The sequence below is a fragment of the Salvia hispanica genome, chromosome 2 (genome assembly GCF_023119035.1).
Source record: "Salvia hispanica cultivar TCC Black 2014 chromosome 2, UniMelb_Shisp_WGS_1.0, whole genome shotgun sequence".
Lineage (NCBI taxonomy): Eukaryota > Viridiplantae > Streptophyta > Magnoliopsida > Lamiales > Lamiaceae > Salvia > Salvia hispanica.
Window position 1 is genome coordinate 7,905,510 of NC_062966.1, and position 8,046 is coordinate 7,913,555.

At 36.2% G+C, this 8,046-nt stretch overlaps 1 long non-coding RNA gene across 2 annotated transcripts; it reads left to right on the top strand.

Annotated features, from left to right (window-relative positions):
- Positions 1-6,194: 6,194 nt before the first annotated feature.
- Positions 6,195-7,624, top strand: LOC125204258. Of its 2 annotated transcripts, none has more exons than XR_007173527.1 (3): positions 6,195-7,093; positions 7,194-7,298; positions 7,377-7,624. It is a non-coding gene; the product is annotated as an uncharacterized LOC125204258 (long non-coding RNA). The 2 variants fall into 2 exon arrangements; XR_007173526.1 differs by having other exon boundaries at positions 7,200-7,298.
- The last annotated feature ends 422 nt before the right edge of the window (positions 7,625-8,046 follow it).

Here is an 8,046-nt window from a genome sequence, read left to right on the forward strand (position 1 = left end):
TCTTAAGCAGGACGGAGGGAGTACTACAAAGATTTAAATTATTTATTTTTAGATAACACTACAAAGATTTAAATAATTTGTTTTGAGATAATATACAAGAATTTAATAATACCACAAAGATTTTTGGTCTTTAAAAAATTAAGTACTCCATAAACATTCAAAATTTACAAGTTTGGTGCTCAAATCAAATTGAATGGACAAATATACCCCTCAAGGACTAAAGTGTAGAATAGTAAAAATCGGGATCGAATTTGGGATTTATAAAAATTTTTGACTGAAAATGTGATTTTGTAAATGTTAGATACTAAAAATGTGCAAACCCCATTTTTTGATTATTAGTTTTGTAGTTCACTCTATAAAATGTGAGTAAGAATATGTTAGTGGAATGTATGGTCCACTACCAAAAATGGTAAAAGTGAAATGTGACAAATTTTTAGTAACGGATGAAAATAGAAATAAGTGACAAATTTTCAGGGACAGATGGAGTACCAAAGCTGAATAGTGTTTTTCTTTTTAATTTCAGTGAATGTATTTTTTAATTCTGAGTTAAATTCAATCGAACAATACTTAGGCGGAGTTATAAATCAAATCGTTTAATCTTAAACATCATATATTTTTATAATTTAAAATCTATTAGAATGTTTTATTAAAAAATCTAATGTGTGCCAGAATAAAATTATTACTCACTCCATCCAAATTAATTAATGATGTTTTTTATGCAAGAATAAAAAACAAAATATTTAGTATTTGAACTTTGGGAAATAATATAGGATGCGTAACAAAGTAAGATAGATAAGAAAAAATTTAAATTTTATCAAAATGTAAAATTAGTCAACTAATCAGGGACGTCTACAAACTAATTAGCCTGATAGATTTTTGTCAAAATGTAAAATCTAAAGGAATAGTATAGAAAAAAAAATCTATAAGATCTTGATTCTTAGAATTATAAACTTCATGCTTTATTATGAGAAATCATTGTAATAACTAATAACTAAATCTTATATCTAGAAATTAAATTATTAACTAATCTTGTAAAAATATAGTATCATATTTCCTTATTTTTCCATATAAATATTTTTTATCTGTTTATGGTAGTATTTTTTTTTTCTTTATTTTATTATCTATGAGTATCACTATCCACTGTACAATTTCAATTATTTTTTTTTACTATACTAATTACTATTAAAATATGTATCAATTCTAAATGATCTATTTTTATGATTTTTTTTTTATTATACTAATTATTATTAAAATATGTATCAATCCTAAATGATCTATTTTTATGAGATGATGGAGTACCTGGAGGAGAAAATTATTAAAAGTTATCAGAGAGAGGACATAAATCAATTAAATTTGTTATCCAAAGAAATAACTGATGAACAGTGAACTGGATATGGAGAAGGATATTCCATTTTTATGTTTATTGCAAGTAGTTAGAAAAAAAGAAAAATTAAAGGGTCGCAAGCACATGTACAGTGACAGAAGCGTTCTTGTAACTTGGAAAGAAAAAGGTAAGAAGGTTGGTGATGGGGCACCTCGGAAAGTGAAATAGAATAAAATAAAATAGAATATCGTTATCACCATAGACCGACAATAATACATTCTCTCTCTTTGGTTGCTATCTGTGATCGTTTATTCAATAGAGCTGTGATAACGACTTTAGATCATATGCTTCATATGCAATGTGTGGAATATTGTCACTTAACTACATTTGAGAGCCCAATTTACTTGGTTGGCCTGATCTCAACTTCCTGGATATCGATGGCCGTCACATCGCACTCCACGCAAATGGCATACGCAGAAATTTTTATTAATAGGATGTTACTATATGTATTCTCATTATCTACAAAAATAGTCTAGTGGATGATACTCCCTTTGTCCTACAAAGATAGTCCCACTTTGACCCGGCACGAATTTTAAAAAATATAATACAAAGTGGGTTGAAAAAGTTAGTGAAACGTGAGTCCTACTTTTATATATTAGTTTTATAATAAAGCGTGAGTATGAATAAGTCAGTGGAATAAGGGGTTCACTACCAAAAATGGTAAAAAGTGCAATGAGACAAACTTTGTGAGACGGGCGGAAATAGAAAAATGGGACAATTTTTGTGGGACGGGGGAGTACAAGTTTTAAGGCTTGTTGGCACTGAAAAAAAAAGTAGTGAGAAACAATGGTAAAGTACAATAAGAAAGGAGAAAATTTGATGGAAATTTTTCTATTAATGAAAATGATTTTAATTTTGGTGAACATAAAAAAAAAAGACTATTTTTTGTAAATATTTTTTTAAAATAAAAAATATAGTAAAAATACAAGAAGCTTTTACATAGTTAAATTGAAAGAAAAAAGTCTAAAAGTTTAACTTACGAATTAGAGTTACTAAGAAAATATAATTTGAATGTGCATCGATTATATGAAAAGAAAAATGAAATAATAGTTTATTAATTATGATTCTTGAAAGAGTAATAGAGGAGACGAAAATTTAGAATTCATTAATTGGAAAGTAAGTTATCCAATTAAATTTAGTTTACAGTGTCCAAAGAAAATTTAACAAAACACATGTTTAAAGAAATCAATATATTTCTGTCAAACAGAATAGGGTTTAAGAGCAGTTGTAATTTTAATAAGCTATATATTATTCTTCATTTTATCCTCTATAATTTTTTATTTCTTATTCATTTCAGCCTCTCTTACTATTCAACGTTTGATGATATAGTCTTTAATAAAAATAATTCAGTGAGGGCCCGAGGTAAATTTCAAAATTTTTATTTATTTTTGAAATGGAATAAATTCAACAAAATGTTTTGGATAGGGCTTAAGACCTCCCTGTCACGACCACTGCTCCCTAGTGCTAGTGAGCTTAGCTATTTCGCGACTAGTATAATCTCATCGCTACTCGTGCCTAGGTCGGACAGTGCTGTCGACAGGCCAGAACGAGTGGTAACGAGTATTGTTCCTCGGGGAAGTATCCTTGGTCTCCACTGGCCAGGAGCCGAGCCACTTCTCATAAACTGAAAACCAAAAAGAAAAAGAAAATTATAAACAGTATTTACACCAAAAAGATCACACACAATAACAAGTATGAACGCCATCCATCCCCAGCAACGGCGCCATTTTGAAGGGTCTCTTTTTTTTGGTCTGTGTATTCGGTTTTCGTATGTAATTTGGAGTGTATCCAACTGATCGGGAAGAAATTCCCGACCCAGCTGAGTCGTTGGTACGACAACCGGGACCTGGCTTCAAACAAGTTTCCTCAACCCACTTCTACTGATTAGTATAATGGAGGTAAGGGTTGAATCCCACGAGGATGGACACGTTTTGATAACTGCGGTGACTTTCCTGAGTGTTTTTTTGGTTAGCTACCACGCTTGGGTTGAGATTTTACCTAGGCAAGAAATAGAGGTGGTACTCTACTGACTAGTAGGCGTGAAAATAACAGGCATGTGATGGTGTTCGTGAAAATAGAGGACAAGGTGTCTCAAAGGCATATGAAAAGTAGACAGTTACTAAAAAAGGAAATCTAGACAACAAGGTATATCTGGTGGTCAGGGTGGCTCTCTGACAGGTGCTGGACAGTACAACTGAAAAGTGGGGAACAAAAGCAAAAGTAACTTAAAAGTAAAGTGATTCAAACTAAAGTTGATTTTGACGTTTTCTTCTTCACCAAGCATTAACAAAACTCAGATAAACACAATCACCATAACTGAACTTCAGATTCATAACCTCAAACTCAAGATCCATTGATTAAATGCTCATAATTAAAATAAACGATGAAACTGCAATTTTACTTCTACTGACTGACATGCAAGGTGGTGATCACGGCGCAGAACAGAAACTCATGCACGAAAATTTGATTAAACATAACTACAACTTCAAATCGACAACTCCAGGTGAAAAAGCACTTAGAAATTAAAGGCAACAACTAGATCTAACTTTCCTATGCAGAATGAAGCAAACTCGAACCAAAGCGACATACGAAATAGAAACTTCATAATTAAAACGTTGGAACTTCACAAAGTACTTCAAAAGGCAACAACGATGAGTGTTTGCAACAAAACCAACGACGAAAACAAGTAAAGATTAAACTAGAAAGCAAAATAACGATTGTTTGGCCACTCCGGGCGATGATACTGCTTATACTACTACGGCAACTGGCTGGAACGGTGGATCGATGATTTCTCCGGCAGATTCTCGGACGTCAAGTGACCATAGCTGTGGCGAGGAACGAGAGATTGGATAATGCTGAAGGAACTAATCTTCTAGAGAGAATTCTAACTAAGTGTGGTGGTTGGACTTTTTTCCAACTCATTCTCTCTCTCCAAGTGACTTCTTTTATAGGGAGGCTTACCCTTGCTTTTTAGGGTAGACTTCCTTCAAGTTTTGACTTTTATGCCCTTGTTAATGATCATCCCAGCTATCCTTCTTCTCCATCTCGAGTCTTTTCTCTGGCATGCATCCTGGTCAGTATTGCACCCTTCTAGCGCCCTTTTCACTTGCGTCACCTGAATCGTCTCCTACTGACTTGGATCCTTTAATCCCGCACACTTGAGCAACTGTTTTGCAGATAATACATGCATTTCACGACATACTGACCAGTAACCAAGGCTCAGAATATGACTTATCAAAGACATACTACTTTGGGCTACCTAACTACTTATTGATGATCATTTCCCAACACCTTCGCCTCCTCATACACATTTAACCTGCACATTAGAAAAGAAACATGCAGGGCTGAGTATTTGATATACTCAGTGGGCACATTGCCGAAACATAATTTTCGTCAAAGCTTTGTTAGCCAGTTGAGTGAACACGGGGTTTTAACTTAAAAAGACCCGAGTCACTAAAATTCTTTTGTTCGTAAAGTTGATTGCGCAATCACATAACATATATAACATATCTGAAACGTATGTGAACCGGGAATGTGGCCACATTCCACGACGGTCACTGGACTGGCCAACTTAAAAGCTAGCACACGATCTTCATATGTGTACACTAGTCCGAGTAGGGTTTGCGGCCCTACTGGGACCCGAATTCGATTAAACATAGTTGGCATAGCCAAGCAGATAGGCATTTCCATAAAACGTAAAAGGCATGACAAAACATAAATAGCATAATTTTCACATAATCATGCTAAAAGGCAAGTTCACATTTTGAAAGAAATGCCCACCTCAAACTTATGTCTCTTTCAGAAATCTCCTGACTTAGTCTTAAACAACGTGCGAAGACGTCCCTTTAGAAAACAAGGTAATACCTTAATTAGACTTTAAGAAGTCAAAATAGACTTAAACATGAATGCATCCTAAGTGCGTGCTATTTTTTTCTTTTTCTTAATTTTTCTAGAGGAAGCTCTAGTATCCTTGAATCATTAATTAACTCAAGAGATTTAATCTATCATGGAGGCTTAAGGGTTATTCATTTAACTTGAGAGTATTACCTTCCATGTATCTCTTTCGATATTAATTCCTCGTCTTGGGATTTAATTAACGAACCATAACTTAGTATTAATTCTATCGAGCAACTTAGGGGGCTCGTGATTTAATTTAGCAACACAGTCCATTTAATTTATTCACTTAGTCCAACTAACCAAAATTAGCCCAATCCTTTCTTTAACACTTTTAGGCCCAAGCTTATAAATTTCTCTTTAGCTCACACCATTATTTAATTTCTTAGCCCATGTTTTAATTGGAGAGGCCCAAACTAAAATAACAAGAAGAGGCCCAACATATACTTCCTCACTTCCATCGGTTCTTCTCCCATTCCCCAACTCACACAAAATCCCCCAATTGAAATAAAAAGGGAATCCCTAGATCGGAGGAGAAAAAGCGGCGCCTCTCCCTTCGCCGTCCGTCGGTCACCGCCGCTGTTCCGCAACTAGCCGCCGCCTCTTGTCCCTTCGTCGCTGGTGTCGCGCCGTCGGAGAAGGAGAGGAAGCATCGCATCTCTCTTACACCGACTGCCACCTTCGCGACAGTCAACCGCCGGCGCTCTGTTGTCGGCGTCACCGTGCCGGCGCCTCCCGTCTCCTTCCAGCTCTCTCTCTTTCCCGGACAGAAACAGCGCCTCTTCCATCTCTCGTCTTCACGCCCGGAGTGGCCCCTTTTTGCGGTCGAACACCGCTGTTCGTTGCTCGGCTGGACAGCCCTTGCCGCTGTCTCGCAGTCAGCGCCGCCATCTCCGTCAAAACTCCTAAAGCTAAGTTCTCTATTCCATTCTTTCCTAGTATAGTTATTTAGTTTAAATGAGCTAAGTCTATGGCAATCTGTAAATTGAGCATTGGGGACTTCTTTGAACTTGCTGTGACAGATTTGATTTCTTAGAGGAGTTGAGCATGTGGCAGATTGAACAATCTGGACTTTAAGCTTAAAGTTATGAACTTATATTTACTGATTGTGAGGGGTTAACAAAGCTTGAATGAAAACTTGTATATACAAAGTAATTTATGTTCTTAATTTAAGGGCTTCTCTGTTGTCTCTTGCTTATTTTAGTGGGGTGAGTTTCCAGCATGTGTGTCTGTGTTTCAGAAGTATAATGAAAAGAAATTATCTTATCCTAAACATGAAAATTCAAAACAAGGCAGAGGATTGTGTGCAAGAGCTATTGTTTACTCCACTTATTTATCATGCTGTGATTTTGAAGTGTTGGTGGTCTAAACATGCTTGAGCTTTGTTTACTACATGCTGGCGTGAAATTTTGGTTGGGAGGAAGGTGGAGTTGTATTACCTCCTGAAGCAGTTGCTTGATTTTCAGCTTCTAAAACTTGGACTCTCTCACTTACTTCCTGATTCCTTGTTGAAAAGTTGGGGGAAAAAAATTGAGATTGCTTTAACATAAAGTGTTTGTGATGAGGGGAGGAAAAATGTGTTACCTATGGGGAGTAGACAATGCCTGCAGAAACTCTTCTCCTAGCTCACTCACTCTCGACTTTCTATTGTAGCTGAAGATTTCGAACAAGAAGGAGGAGTTTTGAGGGGGTGTGGGGGTTTTTATAGGAGAGCTTGGGTGTACCTAGGAGAATTAAATGGAGCTGACCTCCATTTGTCTTCAAACACAGCATCTCTCTTTGTTTTGATCTTCAAAGCAGCCTTTTACTTAAGAGGTTTGGTGTTTTCGTTGGTACTAGGTGTTTGACTAATAAAACATTCTTGTTCTCACGTGGCCTCATGGTACCCTAGTTAATAACTCTTTTTGTTTGTAAGTTGCAGGAGCATCGAGAGAGGAGGCAAGGCTGTTGGGGTGAGGGTGCTGCAGCAGCTTTGACTTACCCTCTTGGGAAGTCCTTAGCTCCCCTTTGCTAAAGAAAGGTTGTCTCATTTCCCTTAATAAGCTTCATTTATTTCTCTTGTTTTTCTTAGCATAAATTCTTGTTTTTATTCCTGCAGGAGGAAGCATAACTTGGGCTGGTCGGAACGGGCTTGTGTGGTGAGGTTTGGGCTTGGGCCCACTGCTCTTGGCCCGACGAATTGATCGAGAACGAGTCGCGGTTTGCCGAAGGTTGGCTGGTGAAATGATGCCCAGCATGCATTCCTTTGTAATAGTATTCGTGATTACGTTTCTCTTGTAATAGTATTCATGATCTATCATTTTTTATAAGTGAAGGGAGTTTGTGACGTATACTGTCACACCTCAACCCAGTCACACCTCAACCTGTATGACGTATGCACTTACAATAAATAATTTCAAAATTTAAAACAAATAACCACATTTCGAGTATATAAAGCGCACATGTTATACAGTTTCAAAAATCACTATTTATCAAGTACATATTTCAAAACATTTTAAATAGTAATGGGACCCTCTCGCCACTCTATATACTACACATTTATCTACATGCAAAAATGATGAGGAGGAGAAGGTTGCCAAAACGCGTCAGCCGCCGACCCTGATAACATGTGCAGTTCATACGACCAATGTCAACCAAAAACTTCACTAATATCTTATTCCTGAAAAATATTAGTGGTTTATATGAGCCACAACTCAATGTATATAAACCTTACTTTTAATTTCACACACAAATATCAAACTCATTCTTTCACCAACATATATCACCGG